The sequence below is a fragment of the Sceloporus occidentalis genome, unplaced genomic scaffold (assembly GCF_023333645.1).
Source record: "Sceloporus occidentalis isolate IW3139 unplaced genomic scaffold, rSceOcc1.0.p SCAF_42, whole genome shotgun sequence".
Taxonomy (NCBI): domain Eukaryota; kingdom Metazoa; phylum Chordata; class Lepidosauria; order Squamata; family Phrynosomatidae; genus Sceloporus; species Sceloporus occidentalis.
Genome location: NW_028317022.1, coordinates 3,259,135 through 3,281,600, shown reverse-complemented (window position 1 = coordinate 3,281,600; position 22,466 = coordinate 3,259,135). Strand labels below are relative to the sequence as shown.

General features: G+C 41.8%; 1 pseudogene; it reads left to right on the top strand.

Annotated features, from left to right (window-relative positions):
- The window catches only part of LOC149289877 (syntaxin-binding protein 5-like), a 181,418-nt pseudogene that overhangs the window by 105,401 nt on the left and 53,551 nt on the right, over positions 1 to 22,466 (top strand).

Below are 22,466 nucleotides of genomic sequence, written 5' to 3'. Positions count from 1 at the left end.
AATAAAAGCAATATTGGTTGGTAATACTTATTGAGAAATTGTATTGTTATATGCCATTGGCAGCCCACAGTATGTATTTTGATTTAACATGGGAAACTTTAAAGGGCACACATCCAAAAAGGCCAACATGCATCATAACTGGTGCTATAAGTAGCACATGGATATGCCAGTTATTCAACAATTGTTCCCATATCATTATCTTTTAAAGTTATTATTCTATTCTTTGCTGCACAGAATAAAATGCAAGATCTGCACTGCTTTCCATTCTTTCTGACACGCCACAACGGTTTTTAATGCTTGGCAAAGCTTTTTTTACACAGAAAAAAGATGACCAAGTGATATATATATACAGCAAGGCCTGTCAAGAAACTCAAATATGTTATGACAGTGACAAACCGGAGATGGCAGGCCAAATAGTCGGGGCAAAAATTATTCATTTGTGCTTTGCAACATGATAAAACATTGGAATTAGGAAAAGTATTATACGGACTGCCTGTGCTTGAAATAGGTCAGCACAGTTATTCAGAAGACTCAGAGCAGCTCATTCCATTGGATAGTATATCAGACTTACATACATAGGATCATAATGGGAGCTGGTATATATTATAATATAGATACCTGGCATGCATATACCATGTTAAAATCAAAAGGCTGGGTAATGAAGAGGCAAATTCTGTTACCTTCATGTGTGCCAGAATATGGCAGCAAGAACCGCTAATCCATATTGTAAATGCAAGCAGCGCCTTGTTCATTTTATAATATGTATGCTATATTGGCCTCAATATTCCACATATTTTCCAAATTTATTGAATATAAAATGTATTGATTATTGTCCTGCTTTTGGGTTGTAAGCTTGTTTGAGCAGGGCGTTCTTACCTCTTGTTTCTGTAAGTCAAATTGTAATGTTATGGACTACTTGGTATGTCCTGTTTACCCATTGTACAGCATGGAATATGATGGCGCTAGATACAACAATAAATGATGTTCATTATAATCAGAATTCCAGCAAACTTACGGTGTCAGATTTTTATTTTTACATGCATCAAGATTTAAATAGGCTGCTTCTTATCATGGTATTTAGAAATCACGAGGTACATGTGAAGATATCTGGTCAATTAAGTTGAGTTGGCAAAAGTTTTCAAAAGCTATTGCTTTCTATCCGTACCTGGAATTTCCAGGTCAGTTTCTTCTTACTCTGGGCAGGGGAATGGCATGTGGCCATGCCAACTCTCCACCTATCTTCTGCCATGTTTCCCATTCTCCCCTCCCAGACCCCTCTCACTAACGGCTCTTTTGGACTAGCCCCCACCCCTACCTGAAGCCACCCCTGAAGAGGGCAAGCTCTGGGTAGCCTACCCTGGAAATGTCCCAGGTATGTCCTAGGGGTCATCATATATCCAGTATTGTACTGCCAAATGAAAAGCTTATGACAATTAGCAAATTAAGTTGATTGAACTGGGAATACTTGGAAGTCTGAGCTTATATTTATATGTGAATATATATAGGGATATATGTAGAGCCATAAATAATGGATTGGAACAAAAAATCATCACTCTCAACATTTTAAATGACCAAAAGAGGACACTGTGTTAAAATTTGAATCAGGATGATTTCTACTCAACATAACTGAAAATTTAGAAACGATCTTAAAGAAAATATATAGTCTACATGGAACACATTTACAAAAACATTGAAAATTCTTATAATTTAAAACTAGAATTTTTTAATTTGGATTCGTATGAACTGCATACTTTGTCAGTTTGTATGAATCTCTGAAAATTAGGCAAAACCCCCCATGAATCGAACGAAAATTAAGCAAAAAGCAACAAATTTTTGTTCTAATTTTGTGAGCTCATTTACTCCCACTCGCTCACACTCTCATTCATGTTTCTTCTCCTCCGACCACATCTGTGTCTCGCAGCTCTGCTCTTCTTTAGCATCTTCTTGTACTTATCTCTTCCGTCTTCCATCTTCTTTCTTCGTCCCTATCTCCACGGACATGACTTCCTGGTGAACTTCCGCAAGAATGACGGAGCTTCTAGTGACCTTTTTCCTCAATGGTTGATTGCGGGAGAGCGTGTGCACGGAAGATAGCCAGAAGATATCCTCCAATGAATGTCCGCAAAAATGATGAAGCTTCTCATCTTCTCACCAATTTTGCGGATGTTTACCGGGATGCCATGTCCACGGAGATGCTGAAGAAAAAAAGATGATGGAAGACAAAAGAAAGAAGAACAAGAAGATGAGGAGGGTGCTAGAGAAGAAGCGGAGAAGGTAGGGGGAAATTCCGAGAGCATGATAGAAAGAGCGATTGAGAGTGTGAGTGAATGTGGGCGTCGGACAGCGGATTTGGTTTCTCAATTTTAAAAGCCCCCTGACTTTTGTCTGAAATGAATGGGCAGGAAACAGGTGGTCTGAAAAGAACGGGTCAGCTACAAACCGAAAAGTGTATCCAAATCGTTTTTGGACCGTTTGCACACGTCTGTTTAAAACATGTGAATGCACGTATTTATAACTGACCGCGCACACAAGCAATTCTGGGGCATGTAGTTAAATTTGAAGTAGTTAGCAGAAAGAGCACTCCATTGCTCCGCATTTTGACCTTAGACCTAGCAGCCCTCTTTTGTAAATATAGCTTGTTTACTGAAACAGAGTCAGTGTTTCTCATTGAAAACTTTATCAATAACATCTGTGTTGAGTGGTGACCTGTGATCTCATTATTTTGCCATTTTACAGCATATTGGTGAACTAAGATTGTTGAGTTTAAAAATAGTATGGTTTTACTAATGTCTTCCCCTTAAATCACAAAAATATCAGGTTTTACTTGAACTGACACTACCATGTAAGCATATCAAGTAGCTTGGGGTCATTGTTATTTATGGGGCCCAACAATTGATGATGGATAAAGCAAAAGTCTAACATAATTAATTAAGATGTTTTTTCCCCGCAAAAATCAATATATTCTGTTTCTCAGTTAGTATAGTCTATTCAATATTCTAATGCTCTAAATCTTTTTATTTTGCTTAACGGCCCAAACAACCTATAACTGTCCATAGGTAAAACAGAACTAATAACCCATCAAGGGCAAACTAATAATTGCATTCCTTGTTGAACGAAATACTAAAATGTAAAAAATCAATATGTCAATAGTTTGCTTTAAATAACTTACTTTAAATCAAATCCCTCTTAAATAACTGTATTATTTTGCTGAGGATGTTTTTACACTGTCATCGGAGCATAAAACTGTCCATACTGTTTTAGTGAAACTTGTAACTTAAGAAGAACCGAATATACTTCTGGCATTATTAAACAATTAATATTGTATTTGTAACAACCCAAACTTAAAATTTTAATGAAAGGAAAAAAAAAGGCGTGAATATAAGATGACTCTATTGGGGGGGAAATCAGAACCACTGTTTTTGCTTTAGTTGCTCTCTCACTCTCTCAAGCTCTTGCTCAATGTCTCCTTACCGTCTCCACAGACTGCTTTCATGTCCCGTCTCCTTTTCCGCATCTCTTCTTGCCTTTCCTGTGATTGGAGGAGCACAGCTCGGGGACAGGCTCCTCTCCCATTCCTCCAATCAGGGGAGGGGGGGTGCACAGAGGCTCCACCATTTTGAGGAAGTATCTGTATAACGGAGCTGATACTAGGGAGAGGGGGCAAAGAAACAATACAGAAGAACAAGAAAAGGCAAGAGAAGAAGATGAGATGTAGAAAAGGAGACAGGGACACAGAAGCAGTCGGCAGAGAAGGTAGAGAGGAATTGAGAAAGAGAGTGAGTCTGAGTAAGGGCAAGTGGTAAGCCCCTAGAATTAGTCAGCTGTGCACGGATTCTTTTCTGAAAAAAAATCCTGTCTTATAATCAAGCAAATATGGTAGTTTACTCCCTGGAGAGAACAAGTAACAGAAACCTAAAATGTCAGAGAGCTTGACAGGTAGAAACGTTAACAAAATAAAGAGTTTTGTGCATTTTGTTCCTTTGTGGGAAGTTGTGTAGGTTCCACATCCATTACCCCCCCGCCCCCCTTCTATTGAGTGTGTATGTAAATTAAGTCATTTAACTCTTTATTTTTTTTTTTTCTATTCTCTATTTTTCAGGTCATCCAAATCACACCCAGGGCCTGTTGTGCACATCAGCGATAATCCAATGGACGAGGGAAAGGTAGGGTCAGAACTACCCATTGAATTTACCTGTTATTTTTTATTCTTTACATAGAATTTGACAAACGATAAGAACCAGTCAGTCCATCTAGTTTTCCTGATGTAAAGTCTAAAACTGATACACAATAGCTATATGCCTATCCCATACATCTTTAAATTCCTGTAGTGTATTATTCTCTATCGACTTCTGCTGGGAAACTGTTCCATTTATCTACCACCTTTACAGCATGAAGTTACTTTGTTTAATTTGTTCAGCATTTACCTGGCAGGTCTTCAGGTCAGTTTATTCTTTTGAGACAGGGGAGTGGCATTTAGCCCACTTCAATATATATATATTTTCCTTTTATTCCCATCCACTTCCCCTCCAACTAAAGGCTGGGGCTCGCCCTGCCCCTATGCACAGCTAATCCCACCCTTTGCAAAGCACTCCCCCATAAGAGGGAGAGCTCCAGGTAGCCTACCCCGGGGAGTTCCCAATAGGTGACCACATCAGCCATGTTTTCTAGAACACACATAATTTTTACATAATGCTGCCCTGCCGTTTGGAAGAGATGTATAGCTGACTAATTGGTTCCTTTCCATAAGTCTATACATTCCAGATATGTGTAATGCTATCATAAAAGCTATTTTGATTGGCTCCACATAAATGATTCTATATACTAAACTCGCGATGGTGAGTGTCTATATAGAGAAGGGACTGGGGCAGTTCACGTTAGTATATGTTACCATGTTCTGTTCTAAGTACATTCTGAAAAGACAGGAAATGAGATTGGAAGAGACACTTTAGTGATAATGGCTTCTTGAAAGGGTCAGAAAAGAACTTGTAGAGAGACGATGAGTGAAGATTGTAATATCCTAGCTTTTAAATATGGGAAAGGGTAGCTAGTATGGGTTTAAGTTCTGTCTCTTGTATGCGGTGTACCTTATGTCACATCCTCGGTAAAGATTTTTGCTGTTGATGTGCGTGTGGTCATACTATGATTTCTCCACTCATCTCAATATGTGGTAAAGTATGCATTAGTCAGACAGGCAACAAGATCAGCTATTCTCTTGAGTGCTGACGTCTGTTGTAAATAACAATACAAGTGTTAAATTCTCCTCGCTAAATAAAAATTAGCGCCTTTCACGGTATAATTTGAACATCTGCTGTGCACATAGCGTGATTTTGACCCTCATTTCAAAAGCGGCAGTCATTTCAACATGCAGCAGTCTCAACTGTAATCATTTCCGCCACATTGCTGGGGTAAGCAACCTGTCGACCTACAGCTGCAATCTGTCTGTAGGGCCCAAAAATATAATCTAAGGGGTCATGGGCATTACAGTCCATTTATAGACTATAATCTGATGTAGCAAAAGTCTTTAGCAAAAGTCTGGCATTAGACAAGCAGTAATATTTTTTTCTAATGTCTTTACCTACCTATATAATATACCTTATTCTGTCTACAAACAAACAATAAAAAATGTTGATCTTGGGTGGCAGGGACTACATAATACCCCAGCCCACTCAAGTCTAGTAAACCCTGCCATTCTTGGCTGTGATCCAGACTTGTCCTCCACTCTCTCTCTCTCTCTCTCTCTGATAACCTGGTCCCACCCTCTTTCTCAAAAGATATGAAAGGTGTGAGTATATGTGAGAATTTGGTATACTTCTAGCCTAAGGTCTAATTCAGAGAACTTTTGACATGACGTTAACTTTTTTCTTAGGAAACTTCCATATTTACCATTTTTTAGGGACACAAAGTAAAGTGTTTCCCTACAGTATGTCTCATGTATAGTCACAATAGGATGCATTAATATTGGATGTGTTAAACATCCAACATACTGCAGGGTTGGTCAGCAACATCAAACGTGTATATGTGTCCCTCATAAAAAAAAATCCATATGGTAACCCTAATTTAAAGCAGATATACATATACCATATTTAAATTCATGCTGCTGGTGCCAGTGAAGCCATAGTTACAACTTCTCATTCTTCATGGCAGCATCTAACAACCACAAGAGTATGAAACTCTGGTTATAAGAGGAGTGCATTCCCTCAGAGAAATTCTCAAGAGGGGCAGGTGCCCGTGGGGTGGCAAGACGTGGAGCACTCTTGATCTGTCTGGTGGCAAAGCCCCTGTCCACAGAGATGTATTTCTGTTGAGTGTGCCTGATAGAAGTCCATCAAGTTCTAGCCGTTTAGCCAGTTATAGCTATTTTAGACATTTATTTTCAGTGTTGAAGCGCATTCTTCATTACGTGTCATATTTAACGTTGGGCTTGTCTCGTGTTACTACGTCTTTTATTTCAGTTTGCTGATATGTGATTTACCCACTTACAATATTTGAAGCTACCTCCATTATTTCTATGGACCAGTTTATTTTTCAAATCCCATAAATATTCTTTCTGAGCATTGTTTTCTAGCTTCACTCCATATGTCTGTTCGTTGATTTCTATAGAATGGTAGACTTCTAACTCTTTCTCAGTATGTTGCATCTACTACAGTTCTATCTTAGAGAGCTCTGTTCCTTGGAAATATATGTTACAGGTAATAGGTAACAATATTCATTTCGGTCTTCCAGCTCCTGATTGGTTACGAGAGTGGAATAGTCGTATTATGGGATCTCAAATCAAAGAAGGCTGATTACAGATACACCTATGATGAGGTAAACCAAATGCTGAGGAGGTTTGTCTGTTTAAATGTTTGTAGTGTTATTGGTGCACAGTGCGCTTACAAATTAAAAGTTAGAAACCTGTTTGTAGAAGAAGACATCTTGCTTAGCACTGACCCCCTTTTGGTGAAAATGCATGCAAGCATTAACCAGCAACCCAAGAGGAGATCATTGTTTTGTACTGTTAAAGCGTTGAAAATCAGTCACTTTTCCCAAATCCTACATTTTTGTACGTCTATACACTATACAATGTACAATGTAATACGTAGGTTAAAAAAAACCCTCCTAAGATGTATGACAATAATATTTTAACCTCCTTTCATCGGTGGGTATTCTTCCCTGTTATGTTACTTGTTTCCTGTTGTTGATTGGTTTAAATAGTGTTTTTTTTCTCAAACATGGATCATAAATGCTGACCTAAATGTTGAGTTTATTTTTTTTAACATCACTGCAGACTCCAATGAATTGTTTTAGGGCGGAATGGTTTGCTTATTAGACAGCAGCGCTCTTTTAGAAATTTTGCCAACAGTGTATTTTCTGTTTTGTCTTGTTTTTGTTGGTCCAATGGTGTTAAGATGTCCAGTTTCAAGAAACAAAATCATTCTATGTAGCTATATTGGAATATACAGTGCTTTTATTGAGCATGCCATCTGATGTTATGCTCACCATTCTGACAACCCTTATATCAACTTCTGATATGTGTCGTGCTGATCTGACTGGTCTGATCTGAGGAGTTAACACTTGGAGCTCACAAAGGTTTTGAATGGCACGTGTGCTCAGAAGTGAGTCGGCTGTGCCCTGATGCTTTTCTCCAGAAACAAGAAGAGCTTAGTGAATTGCGCTAGTTTTGCTGGGCATAGTTCCTGTAGATTCCTGATGATCCGTGTATCCAGTCTTAACACAGTATAGTTACTGCTTAGAAGATAACCTCTTTAAGCAGAAAATGCCAATTGGGGGATTAACATCTGGCAGCTAATACTCCGTCTGTTAAGTAACAGCACTGAAAGGTCATGTGAGGAGATTTCATGTGCATCTGTCATAAGCCCACTCCCTACTGACTAACTTTTCCTAATGTTTTGTAGCTTCCATCTGAAGCCATTACTATGATTTCCGCAGATGGTTTAATCCCACTTGATTTTCTAGCTGCTACTAATAATTTAGAATAGATCTTCAGATTACAGAGAGATGAGCCTTTCCTTTTGTTTCTGCAGATAATCTGCTGAAAACGTAATTCAAGTCATAGTTTGTACACTGATCCTAAAAACCATACTCTGAATCAGGGGTTAATTAGCCAGTTTCTTTAAAACTGATCTTGCAGCATGACCAAACAATATATATGATCAGGACTAGAGTATTGTGGACTTTTCTTCTTCGATATACGAAGAATGTTATGTGCTCTTATTTTTTTCCGGCGGTTCTGAATGCGGAAGTGTAGCAGTTATTTATATGCCATGCATCTTGGAAAGCTGAAGATCACTAATGATGAAGTCTACGTGCATACTGATGTACACTACTGTTCCAAAGTTTGGAGTCAATTAGAAATGTCCTTGTTTTTGGCCATTAAAATAATATCAAATGGATCAGAAATACAGTGTAGACGTTGTTAATGTCTTAAATGACTATTGTAGCTGGAAACGGTTGTAATGGAATATTTTCATAGGGTTACAGATCCCTTTATCAGTAATCATCACTCCTGTGTTCCAACGGCATGTTGTGTTGGCTAACCCAAGTTTTAGTTTAAAAGACTAATTGATCATTATAAAACCAATGTACAATTATGTTATACAGCGAGAAATGTCCTTGATTCCATGAAAACAGCTAAGTGACCCCAAACTTTTGAACTGTAGTGTATATGTAGTGTACATACCTCTCAAGTGTCCCTGTTAAAGAGAGTCAGTTTTAGATTGTGATACCTTTTTTATGTAAGTTAAGCAAGATCTAAGGCACTTGAGCCTTATAATGCCCATTACTTTCCCACTCTTATTATATTCTTTCTCTAAAATACTGGATGATTGGCATAGAAAACATAGAAGGAAAATATCCTTCCCATTTAAGTTTCTCTCTGTGTCATATTTTATGTATTTATATTAGAAATACAGTCTCTTTTTTTCAAAATGTTGGGCCAGCTAAGGTTTATAGTAGGGCGATAGAAGTGTGTTGGGGCAGGAAGTCTAGCCAACAGAACCAGATGGCTGTGTATCTCTCTATTTTCTGTAGAATAGGAAGGTAAGTCCTCCAATTGGCAGATCTCTCCCACTTTGGGGACCCAATCCCTAATTGTAGGAATGAAAGTTTGCCTCCCGTGCAGTGGGATAAGGCTTTGCGCCGCGTTAAGGATTACACTCTCCTTAAACAATATCTGTCCCACTTTCCTGTTCTATACGTTAGTAGTAAAGTGTAGTAGGTGTAAAATATGCAAGAAATATGAATGTATTAGAAACCCACATGACCTGTATACCATGGGAGTAGTCAAATTATTCTGGGGATCTGCATTATTCTTTCTGTTATCTCTCCTTTGCTTATAATGTTCGTTGCTTCAAACCGCTCTTGCTGTGGGGATGTGAGCAAACTTCAGGACAGGAAACTTTACATCATGCTGGCACTGCTGATCTCAACATGAGATACGATTTTTTTAAAAGTACAGTCGTGTGAAGAAGAAACCACACCCTCTTTGAATTCTATGGTTTTACATCTCAGGTCATAATAACAATCATCTGTTCCTTAGAAGGTCTAAAAATTAGGTAAATACAACATCAGATGAACAACAACACATGACATATTACACAGTGTCATGATTTATTAAACAAAAATAAAGCCAAAATGGAGAAGCCACGTGTGAAAGACTAAGGTCACCAATACTGCTAAGGAACAGATGATTGTTATTATTGCCTGATATGTAAAATCATAGAATTTAAAGAGGGTGTACTTACTTTTTCACACAACCTTATGCGTCCAAAAGGATTAAATTGCTTACCAAACAAAAATGACAAGCTATAGGTTTTTAAATGGTTATGCTAAAAGCTGTGACACCTAGTTCCCTGTAAGAGGTTCCTATTAGTGGTAATTCCTTTTATCCTTTTTTTGTGCAGGCTATCCATTCCGTTGCTTGGCATCACGAAGGAAAACAGTTCATATGTAGCCATTCAGATGGTACCTTGACCATATGGAATGTACGATCTCCAGCCAGGCCCATGCAGACAATCGTACCACATGGTAAGATATGGTACTATGGCTATAGTGTTTCTGGAATTGTAAAAATACAAATAGTTAAAACCAGTTAATGGTTAACGAAGAAGAATGCGTAATATGTCACACATTAAGATATTTGATAGCTATGCATATACTGTGTAAAATACAACATTTTGGACACACTAGTTCACCATATTGGGTAAAACCTCAACATTCAGTCTCTTTTTATTGAAGAATACATTTACTGTATGAGAAATATTCAAACAGATTACCAATTACATTACAGTCTGTTGTGATGACTGGTGATTCATTATATTATTAACATATGCTTGAGTAAAACAACTGGTCTTTTGACTCATATGTTCAGAAATAATGTTTTCATAGAACAGTTAATGAGGAACTAAATGGAGCCATTTTTAGATAAGGATTTAGATTAGGAAGAGTTTGATTTTTGTGCAATATTGCATGGTATTATGTAGGGCTGCAACTAACGATTATTTTCATAATCGATTAGTTGGCCGATTATTTTTTCGATTAATCGGATTAAAAAAAATAAATTTTTCATTTGCTTTAAATTATTTAATAAAGTAACATAGGATGTTAAAAACAAACAGCAGGGCTGCTCAACGGAATGGCTGCCTAGGCTTTGAGCTCTGCAGTTTCTCTCCGTTATATTACGCTACCAGTGCGATTCTTCTCCGTTTTTTCTACCATGGGGAAGCACAACCGACTGCCTGGCACCCCTAGAACACAACCGCTGAAAGAAAAGGGGCCACATACCTCGGTCAGGAAATATTTTCAGGGTCTGTCTGACCCGGAGTATGGCGATTCTGCCTCCAAGATGGCGCCTTCTCCCGCCAGCTCCCACGAGGACGGCGTGGATGATAATGCTTCTGAACTGTCTCCTGCAGAGGATCCAGCTATTCGTCAAGTGTTGAAGCTCCTGCCGACGAAAGACGAAATGATACCACTGATCGAAAAAGCTACACAAGGTATGAGAGAGACCCTGTCTGAAATTCGTTCGGATGTTCGGCAGTTGGGAGAACGAGTAGCGGCTACGGAAGAGGATAATGTACGCATTATGGGCACGGTGGATCTCCTCTCGCAACACTTTTCCTCCCAAACCGAAACTATTAAACTCCTCTCACGGAGGCTGGAGGATCTAGATAACAGGGGCCGGAGGAATAATATCCGGGTTAGAGGCCTACCAGAATCAGTAGCGCCTGAAGACATTGCTCCCGCTTTGCAGCATATATTTAATGATTTGATTCAGCGGCCCCCGGATACCCCGGTAAAGCTTGATCGGGCTCACAGAGCTTTGCGTCCTAGAGGAGACTCCGGGGGTCCCCCGAGAGATGTTATATGTCGTCTGCACGACTATCCTCTTAAGGATCAGATCATGCGCAATTGTCGTTCTCGCACGATCCTCAAATGGCAGGATTCTGACATATCTTTGTTTCCTGACTTGTCTCCTATCACATTGCAAAATCGGAGGATCCTGAAACCCCTGACTACGGTTCTACGGGAAGCTTCCATACCGTACCAATGGGGCTTTCCATTTGCCCTTATTGTTCGCCGGGGCTCTGCTACTCACATCGTTCGTCAGATCTCAGACGTGCCGGCGTTTCTGGATGCCCTTGGTCTCCCTACAATCCATGTCCCGGATTGGGAATCTTCCTTCGAAATGCCACAGCCTCTGCGAGATCCCTCGCTGGAATGGTCTCCCAAGCCGAGGAGACACAAGCGTCAAAAGACACCGCGTCCGTGATTCTCGTCTGGATACCTTCTCGTCTTTCCCGTGGAGTTGCTGCAATTTCTACTCACCTTCTGGATTTGGGGTGCACTTTGTCGCCTTTTGTCTTCACTGAGTCCGCTCATCGTCGCCCTTGGGACATCTTTAGCACCTGTGGATTTATGACATCCTGGTGGTTGATGTACTAGACGGTATGAGTACTTTCCTCTGTGCCGTCGACTGCCACCTCGATGCCCATGGCTTCTGCCCGGACTGGGGTTTTTTGTTGTTTTTTTTTTTTGTTTTGTTTTTGTTTTCCTCTTTCTTTCCTTTCTTTTTTGGTCTCTCGTTACTGTTTATTTTGCCGCGCGCTATGTATTTTGTTTTTCCGACTCGTTTTTATTTAGTTGTCTGATTTATGCCATGCAGTATGATACTGAGACACTCCGGTGCTGCAGGAGATCTGCCTCCTTTGAGTGTCTTTCCCCCATGTGCTGTCTTACATGCTCCTCACACACACGTTGCGCTATGTACACACGTTACACTATCTCACACATTTATGATATGCCACCTCTGGCTACCCAGTTCGGGGCTATGCGCCTCTCCTCGCGAGTCCCGGTTTTGTTAGCTTGCCTCCTCGGCTCCTTAGGGCCATATGTCTCTCATTGGGATCTGTGGTCCCTGGCACCAGGGGGGCTCTATTTAGGACATGCGCCTGCCCATACTTGCACTCATACTCACTGGTTTGTCCAGTTCTCATACTACACTACACACATTATACTTGGGATGTCCCCCCCTTCCCCATGTCTATACCCCCTTTAAGGGGGCATTACTGCTCGCACTGCTTTAATGCCACAGTGGCACCTTCTGGTGCCTGCCGGAGAGGCTGCAGGTACCATCATGCTCCTCATACACTACATTTTATGTGTTATGCTACTTTTGAGTGCTCTGTTGCCTCTTTCTGTTCTGCACCCACACATACCCCCACCAGAGCCTGCCCTCCTTGCCTTCTCTGGGCATGGGTTGGGTTACTGACCATGTTCCTGGTCCTTTGGCTCACAATTGGATGCTTAGGCATCGGGCTTAGTTTTTGCCCAGGTTGGAATATGTTTTTTGGGTTTTGTTTATCTGTATTATGTTACCCGTTCCTTCCCCGGTGGAGAACCATATGCTACATGTTCTATATGATGACATTTTCCTGTTTTAGCCTTTCTGATATTGTGCTATGTCTCTAGACTCACTCAAGGTTACATCCCTAAATGTTAGGGGTCTTAATAAACCTCAACAGCGGTCCAAACTGCTTTATACTTTACAGTCTTCTCATACTCATATAGCGTTCCTCCAGGAAACACATTTCCTCTCCTCTAAACAATTCACGTTAACAAATAAATATTTCCACTCCGCTTATTTTGCAAGTTCGCCCTCCTCCAAGACTAAAGGGGTTGCGATTCTCTTCCATAAATCTGTTCTGTTTCAATGTACCGACATTTGGAGGGAACAGGAGGGCAGGGCCTTATTTCTCAAGGGTTATATTGGCTTACATAGGGTCACTTTGGCCACTGTTTATGCCCCCAACAGGGATCAGGTCCCGTTTTTGGTGAAAATACTCTCGAGGTTGGCAGACTATCAGGAGGGTCTCACCATTTTTGGGGGCGACCTCAACCTCACATCTCCTATTCGAAAATCAAGCGCGTTAAGCGTATGTTACTCGTGAATCAGCTGGCGGACTCCTGGAGATCCCAACACCCGACCACCCGAGACTATACGTTTTATTCTTCTTTACATGACAGGTATACGCGTATAGACACTCTTTTTATCTCCCATAAACATCTCTCCTATCTGCGGTCCACCTCTATAGGCTCCCAGACTCTTAGCGACCATGCGTCCATTCACCTTGCTCTCCGATTACCCCACGCTCCTAAAAGGCAATGGTGCTGGCGTCTTAATGAGAATTTGCTGGATAACCCCGCTCACGTGGCTGACTTTTCCAATCATCTTAAACTTTATTTTTCTGAAAATGACTTGGAGGGTACTCCGATCCCGACACTTTGGGAGGCCCATAAGGCTGTCATTAGGGGTCATTTCATTCAGTTGGGGGCTAAGCTCAAAAGGGCGGACCAATTGTCTATTGTATCGGTGGCACGACAAATTGCAGACCTTGAAATCCGGCATAAGTTCTCCTTGGACCCGGCTCTCCTGGCTCAACTGACCTCTCTTAGGAGCCGTCTCTCGGTTCTTCTTGACTCTAGAGTAAAGAGGCAGTTTTTGGCCACCAGGAGTCTTTTCTATGAATTGGGCGATAAGCCTGGGAAGTTACTAGCTCGGGCATTGCGGGCACAGAGGACCGCCACCTTTATTCCTAAGGTGCGAGACTCCGGGGGCGTCCTCCACCATGAAACTAGTGAGATTGCAAAATGCTTCCATGATTTTTACACTACTCTCTATAATTTGCCTCCCGATCGGGCCACGCATTCATCCCCGTCGGATCTTTCCGAAGCCTACTTGGCGAAACATCTTCGTTGTAAACTCCCGCGGGACGCGCAACTTGACTTGGACGCTCCTATAACGCTGGAGGAGCTGTCTGGCGCACTCAAGTCCATGCCAAGGGGGAAGTGTCCTGGCCCGGATGGGTTCACTCCCCTTTATTACCAGAAATTTTGGCCCATTCTCGGGCCACGTCTGATTTCTCTCTTCGGTGCGATGGCCGGGGGTACTCCTTTGGATTTCCAGTCTAACACTGCCCACGTCACGGTTCTTCCCAAGCCGGGGAAGGATCCTGAGCTCTGTAGCAGTTACAGGCCAATCTCACTCATTAACACCGATTTGAAGCTCCTGGCGAAGGTCCTTGCTTTGAGGCTGCAACCGTTTATTCCTAAACTGATACACAAGGATCAGGTAGGGTTCGTGCCTGGGCGGGAGGCTAGGGACAATGTCATTAAAGTTCTAAATCTGATTACTTTGGCTAGGCATCAGGACACTCCCCTATTGCTGATCTCTATGGACGCTGAAAAAGCGTTCGATAGAGTGTCTTGGCCGTTTTTGTTTAAACTCCTTGAGGCTGTGGGACTTGGTCCCGGCTTCATTCAACAGATTAGGGCTCTGTACACGCGTTCTTCGGCACGGGTCCGTGTTAATGGGACCCTGTCGGACACGATCATGCTCTCCAATGGCACGCGGCAGGGATGCCCTTTGTCCCCACTCCTGTTTATTCTTACGTTAGAACCACTGGCCAATGCCATACATTTTAATTCCTTGATTAAGGGGGTCACAGTACGGGGGATGGAGCACAAACTGGCCATCTATGCCGATGATATGTTGTGTTTTGTCACTGATCCTGGCATTTCCATTACTCAGGTCACTTCCGAACTTGACGTTTTTTCTTCCATTTCTAATTATAAAATTAATTTGCAGAAATCAGAAATTCTTGGTATTAACGTCCCTCCCGCCCTTCGCTCCCTTCTAGCCCATAGCCATCCGTTCCGCTGGTCGGCCGACCGCATTAAGTATTTGGGGATTGATATCACGGCGGACCCCGCTGACCTGTTTACTTACAATTTTTTGCCTCTTTTGACCTCATGCTCCGCGGACTTGCGGAAATGGTCCTATAAACATATCTCGTGGTTCGGTAAGATGGGGGTCCTTAAAATGAACATTCTGCCGCGTTTATTGTATTTGATCCAATCTCTTCCCATTTTTGTTCCTAGGGCCTTTTTTAAGTCTTGTCGCAGGACCTTCGCCAGGTATATCTGGTCCGACACATCACCCAGATTGGCGTACCACTACTTGACTAGATTTAAATCTGCGGGGGGTATGGGCTTGCCGGATATAGAGGGGTACTGGGTATCCTCGCACTTGCGGAGGGTGGTGGAATGGACGCATGGTGCCCCTGCGCTCTGGGTGCAGCTGGAGGCCTCTTTCTTTGATATTCCCATCTCGGTCGTGCCTTGGGTGGCGGAGAAGTTTTGGGTCCCTCTTGTGCGTCCGCATCCCACCATAGGACCCACCCTCACGGTTCTGAAACGAGCGCAGCGTCAATACAATCTCACTGCCTTTCCTAGTCCTCTCCTACCATTGTCCTTTAACCCAGCCTTCCCAGCTGCAATGACTGGTACGGTTACCCGCCCGTTTCTTTTACCAGGTGACAGGGTCCTTAGGGTTTCTAGGCTATTGCGGGGGGGGCGCTTTCTTCCCCTTACGGACCTCCTGAGAGACGCGCATCCGACCTTTCGGCTTCAGTTTCTCTACCACCAGCTTAAGCATTTTGTTTCCTCTGTCGCCCCGCTTTGCTCGATGGACAGACCTCTGACGCCTTTCGAACTCATCTGTGACGATCCCGCCAGCTCCTCTCATCTCCTGTCCCGGCTGTATAAAATCTTTATAGATACTCAAACCTCCACTAAGCTATATTATTTAAGTCTCTGGGAGGACGACCTGGGCTTGACGATGGAGGCGGCTGAATGGGATAAGGCTATTGCTTTGACCCATTGTTGCTCTACCTCCAGTAGGGTGCAGGAGTCCGCCTATAAATTGCTGACACGTTGGTTTAGGGTCCCAGCGGTGCTCCACCATTTTTTGCCGCAGGTTCCACCCGATTGTTGGAGGTGCGGCTCCCCTGAGGGGACTTACCTCCATTTGTGGTGGGAGTGTCCTTTGGTGAGGCCCTTCTGGGAGGTTATTATTCGGATTATAAAACATGTGGAAGTTACCGATTTCACTTTTACTCCCGCTAGTGTACTTCTCCATATCAATGATTCCCCCATTGGAACATATAAACGTTCCCTCTCTATCCATCTCCTTAATGCGGCGAAGTCCGTGATCCCTAGATTCTGGAAGCAGGCTAAGGCCCCCCCGCTTTCTGCGTGGTTGAGTCGGGTGAATTTCGTTCAGCAAATGGAGGAACTAGTGCACTCCTCGAGGGGTTCGGCGTATAAACATGGGTTGAAGTGGTTGCCGTGGAATTCTTTTCTGGCCTCCTCTTCCTTTACTGCCATGCTAGGGGGTTGCTCTCTGGATTAAGTTCTGCTAACCTTACGTTACGTATTCTATTTCCTTTGGCCTCTCGCATGCTATGTTTTATAATCTCCATATATACAGTTTGGTTTGGACCGCTTCCCTTGCCTTGTAACGCTTACCTTACGAGTCTTCGGTATGAGTCTTCTTTAGGACATGTGTTCTGCTCCTTCGTCTTCTGGTTCTCCGCCGGACGGAACTTCCCATTTTTGTTTTTATGGTTTTCTCCGTTTCAGTTTGTATTTGAGTTATGTGCTCATTCTCCTATCTGCTACTCAACTGTCATGTATGCACACCGCCTATGTACCTTTGTAGGCACTGGTGACTTCCTCGTATGTTGTATTGTATTTTTCCGATACGATACCTAGTCACGCTTCTTATGTGTACTGGGGCACGTGTTATACGCTGTACTGTGACACTTATACTTGAGCTGCACTTGTACTTGCCTCTCTTTTGATATCGGCCCGATGCCATTGACTGTGCATAGACCATTGTTATTGTATGTCTGTATGCTACTGCTGACATGTCTGTATTTTGCTTTCATACCTTTTAATAAACGGAGAATTTATAAAAAAAACAAAAAAAAACAAACAGCAGAATAAATTTTTTTTCTTGTTTTTATTTCCCCAACCTGCCCCCCAGTTGTGCATATTTGAGCCCAGGCTTGCCACACTGCCCTCCCCACATATGCCTTATATACCCTATATGCCTTATACCCCCTGATATGTCACTCTGTCCTCCTCAGGTATGCCGTATACCCCCCTGATATGCCATAGTGCCCTCATAGGATTTGCAGACTCGTTCACAGACACAATACTTTTATAAATAAATACAGGATTAATCTTCACTGCCCCCAGGAGTTAGATTCCCCTCAGTTTGCCCCCCTTTACCTCTAACTGCACCTTAAGTTAATTTTATTAAATTAACCCTCAGTCCTCAGCATTAAATTAATCCTGAAGAGAAGACCCCATTAACCACAACTGCCCCTAAATTAACCCTGAAGACCCCATCAACCACAACTGCCCCTAAATTAACCCTAAGCACCCCATCAACCACAACTGCCCCTAAATTAACCCTAAACACCCCATTAACAATAACTGCCCCTAAGTTAACCCTAAACACCCCATTAACAATAACTGCCCCTAAGTTAAGCCTAAACACCCCATCAACCACAACTGCCCCTAAATTAACCCTAAACACCCCATTAACTATAACTGCCCCTAAGTTAACCCTAAACACCCCATTAACTATAACTGCCCCTAAGTTAACCCTAAACACCCCATTAACAATAACTGCCCCTAAGTTAACCCTAAACACCCCATGAACTATAACTGCCCCTAAGTTAACCCTAGACACCCCATTAACTATAACTTCCCCTAAGTTAACCCTAAACACCCTATTAACTACAACTGCCCCTAAATTAACCCCCACCTCCCCTAACTTTCAGCAGCCCAAATATTAATTTTATACTCGCAGTTAGATGAGTGTCACAGCCATGGCGAATCTAAGGAAATGGGCGGAGCCAATCGTCTGCTTGGTTCCGCCCCTTTCATCCTCCCTGTCCCTCCCTGCAGTCACTGCCGATTGGCCCCGCCCCTTTCTTTCTCCAGCAGCGATTGCAGGGAGGGACTGGAAAAAGGAACTGTAAGTAGCAACTGCTGCTGTGACTCCTGTGAGTCACACTAAACGGATTATAACACGAGGGGTATTTTTCAGAGCATTTGCTCTGAAAAAACCCTCATTTTATAATCGATAAAAATCGATTCAACTAATCGATAATGAAATTCGTTGCCAACGAATTTCATTATCGATTATCATCGATTTTATCGATTAGTTGTTGCAGCCCTAGTATTATGGGATAGAGATGTATTTTTGTTTAGGCTTAACTCTGGGATATTGATACTAAGAGTCCCCTTCAGATGTGTGTTACTGTTAATTTAAGCGTTCAATCAAGGTCAACTCCTTGGATGATTTTATTGTATGGTACTTCATAGTGCTCATGTTTGTCTTAGCTGGGGTAAGGGTATCTGACCTCATGTCCAAGCTGATGGTTCTTTTGACGTTATTTGGTAAATAAATAGAGACAAAAAATCCTTCACATTTGTGACAATTCGTAGAGGGACTGGTCAAACCGAAAAGGCCTGTTAGTCAGAATGCCTAACTTATTTGCTCCTGTATCCCTTTGGATTATAGTGTGCTAGAGAAATAGTAAGACCAAAAGGCAGCCTGAGTTTGGAATTTTTCTAGGTGACCTGACAATTTCTAAGCCCCAAGCAGTGGTGTAACTACAGGGGCTGCAATGGTGACGGGACTCATCTCTGTAGGAGGGCCTGGGGTGACCCCTGTGACCACTTGTCCCTGTCTCCTCATGCCGCTTCAAAATTATTCAGAAAAGGACCTGGACCGGTGGGCCCTGAGGCAATTTTTGCACCGAGGCCCTATGATTTCTAGTTACACCCCTGGCACTAAGTCTTCATTTCTGAGTAAATTTTTCACCTGATTTTATATAGCTATTGTGTATGACGTTAGAGCCAAACATTGGCATTCGTCATTCTTATGGGAGGTTTATCATTTATTGAAGAGTTTTACTTTTGAAAGTTCTGCGAAGAGGCAACTGCAGAGAAGCGCGTTATCTAGGACTTGAGAAGAGGAGAAAATTGTGTGATCACAACCACAATGAAATGCTACATGTGAACAACAGGAACTGCAGAATATTAAAGCTTAATTAAAGGCCTGGCATAAAAGCACCATGCTTTGTTTTGTGTTCAGAGTGACAGAAGAAATCTAAGTGTATTCAATACTCTTGAAAACGCTTTGGAAATAAATAGAGAGCTCCCCCATTCTTTAAGGAAGGATTAATGTGTTCCGAATGGATGTTAAAGACAACAGCAAAAAAAACCCATAACACAAATTTTTTTGCCCCTCCCTGCTTGTTTGATAGTTCTTTTTTTGGAGATTTTTTCTTTGTAAATGTTAAAAAAATTATAGGATAAAAGAAAAATATAAATTGGCAGTGGAGTCTTTTTGGTGCATACTTCAGTAATCTGAGTTCTCGCATGCTAATTTGAAAACTCTTCTACTGTGTTTTAATATCAATATTTGGGAACTCTCCTGGTTTAACCCATAGTCTCAGGGCAAAGCGCTGTACGTTTTCTATTTTTCCAGAAGAGGAGCTGTGTTTGGTAATACAAATTATGCAGTGAGATCAATGAGATGGCTTATACAACAATATATCTTAAGGGGCCACGCTAGCTCTTCTTGTAGGACAGTGATGCAGGCAGGGCTAGTCAGACAACTTAAGCAGGTGGGTGAGTGGTTAGAAGTGGAAGTCTAGTTCTACAAGGAAACTTGCCAAGGTTGGTCCTTCATAATGTATTCAATGTGATAGTGATTCAATGAATTGGAACCACGACTATCCTGCAAACGCATGCTTTACACCCCAAAGTCTGTAGGAGAGTGGATGTTTTTTAACTACCAGAAGTACAATCAAAAAAGTGGTGTTGAGCCTCCACACAACACATAGGGCAGACAGAGCACAATATTACAACACAGTTGATTACAGTGCTAGCATGGGACCAGGATACTCTATCTTTCTATCCATCAAACCCAATCTAACCTTATTCTGTTAAAGTTTGAGGCTACATTCTTATTCTTAACATTTATGAGTGTAGTTCATGTGTCCGTTGTTATTCCACAGGATGACAGGAGTTTGAAAGAAATTGAATTTAGCAGAAAAAAAAACTATTTGAAGATTATTAGTTTGCTGGAACAAAGTATTGGGGTCCAAATACCATAAACAGCACAAAAACAGGTCTGATTTGATCAGCAGTGTTTGTCTCTTCTGTAAAGCAAATGCCATAGATTTAAAGATCTGAATCTTTCCAACGCTCTTAGAATGACTTGCTTTTGGGTCAGTAACAAAAGTCAATTCACAACAGAAATGTAATACCGTATTTGCTCTATTACAAGATGACCCTGATTATAAGACACCACCCCCCAAAAAATCAGAGTATTAATTTAGGAAAAAAAGAAAATGCCTGAATATAACACTACCCTATAGGAAAAAACTTTTACTAGTAAACTTTTTTTTTCATATTTAATAAAAGCTATGATTGAGAAAAATATTTTTTTGTTTGCCAACCTGCCCCCCAGTTATGCACATCTGCCCCCAGGCTCGCCACTCTGCCCCCAGAATTGCCTTATACCCCCCTATATGCCACTCCCTCCAGAAATGCCTTATACCCTCCTGTATGCGACTGTGCTCCATGATATGTCTTTTAATCCCCTATATGCCACTCTGGAGGCATATATACATATATGATTGCTAACAGCAATCACACTCCTATCATGCCCAGGCAGCCAGTACATGCTGGAACCTGGGCATGATAGGAGTGTGATTACAGCCTCCCTATGCCATGCTACACACTCATTCACAAACATTTAAATACTCATTCATTCCCTTAATCACGCATGCTTGCTCATAAACCGTTCCCCACCCCTTACCTGAACTGCAGATCTCTCACTCGCAGACTTCTGCAGGGGCCCGGCTTCTTCCCTCTGCAACTTCTCTTGTCCCGCCCCCAGAGGAAGAAGGAGGGGAGCAGAGGCATGTGACGTGCATTCACTTGACTCTGCTGGGTTCCTGTTCTCCTGACCGGTACAAGAGATGCTGCTCGCATACTGTGCGACCAAAGCACCGGTAAGCAGCCTGGCCCCATTTGAGGTCTGATTATAAGATGAGGGGTATTTTTCAAAAAACCTTGTCTTATAATCGAGCAAATACGGTACTTCATGGGTGGTCAAAGTTTCTAGGAATGAGAAAGCTACAGTTGATCTCCAGAAATACACTCAGAGATGGGAACATAGAAAAGATTACAGAGACATAGAATAGTATACAAAGTATATGTTGTAACATAGTAGTACCAGTTAACAAAATTCTCACCAATATGTGTATCTGAGGGGTTCTGCTTTAACGTTCTCCCGCTCCTTTATTTGTGTTCCTTCATACATTGGGAGTGTTGCTCATTCTCCCTACATTAATTTTCAAGTTGTACTGTCAGAATCTTAATACCAAAAGCTTCACGTCTAGGCTGATTTTTGTAATATTGATCCTTTGGGGCTGTGACAGATTGCTTTGTGCCTTGTTTTTGAAGGATAATGCACTAGACTGTACATGCTTTAACAAGTTTAATAATGTGTGTAGGCAGGTATATGTTTACAAGGGGGTTATTATCATTTTGTCAATGTCTGTATTGGAATTCAGTTCCGAACATTAATGGAAGGCACTAAATACTCCTTTATGGCTCTAATTAGAGTGTGGAAAATAATCATCCCCATGGAAACGACATGCAAACTGAACATTATCGCATCCTGACTTGAAACAGCAGAGATGTCGTGTAGCTTATTGTAAATTGAAAACTCGTTGCCTATTGTCCAAACACAGTGAAATATAGACATATTATTTTATCATCCACAGTAATAAATAAGTCATTTTTTGCATAGCCTTGACAAGGTACACTCGGAGATGAAACATAATAACTGTGTAATTTCTTGTAATGTATTTGTAAATTCTAAATCAGATTTATCCAAATGCATTAGAGCACACATGCTTAGTTGTCATGTTGTTTTATTATTTGAGAGAAACAAAGCCACAGTGGGAGCTACCAGATCACTGTATGTACCAGTAATGTTCATTAGGGTGCCATTGTCTAAACAAGGAAGT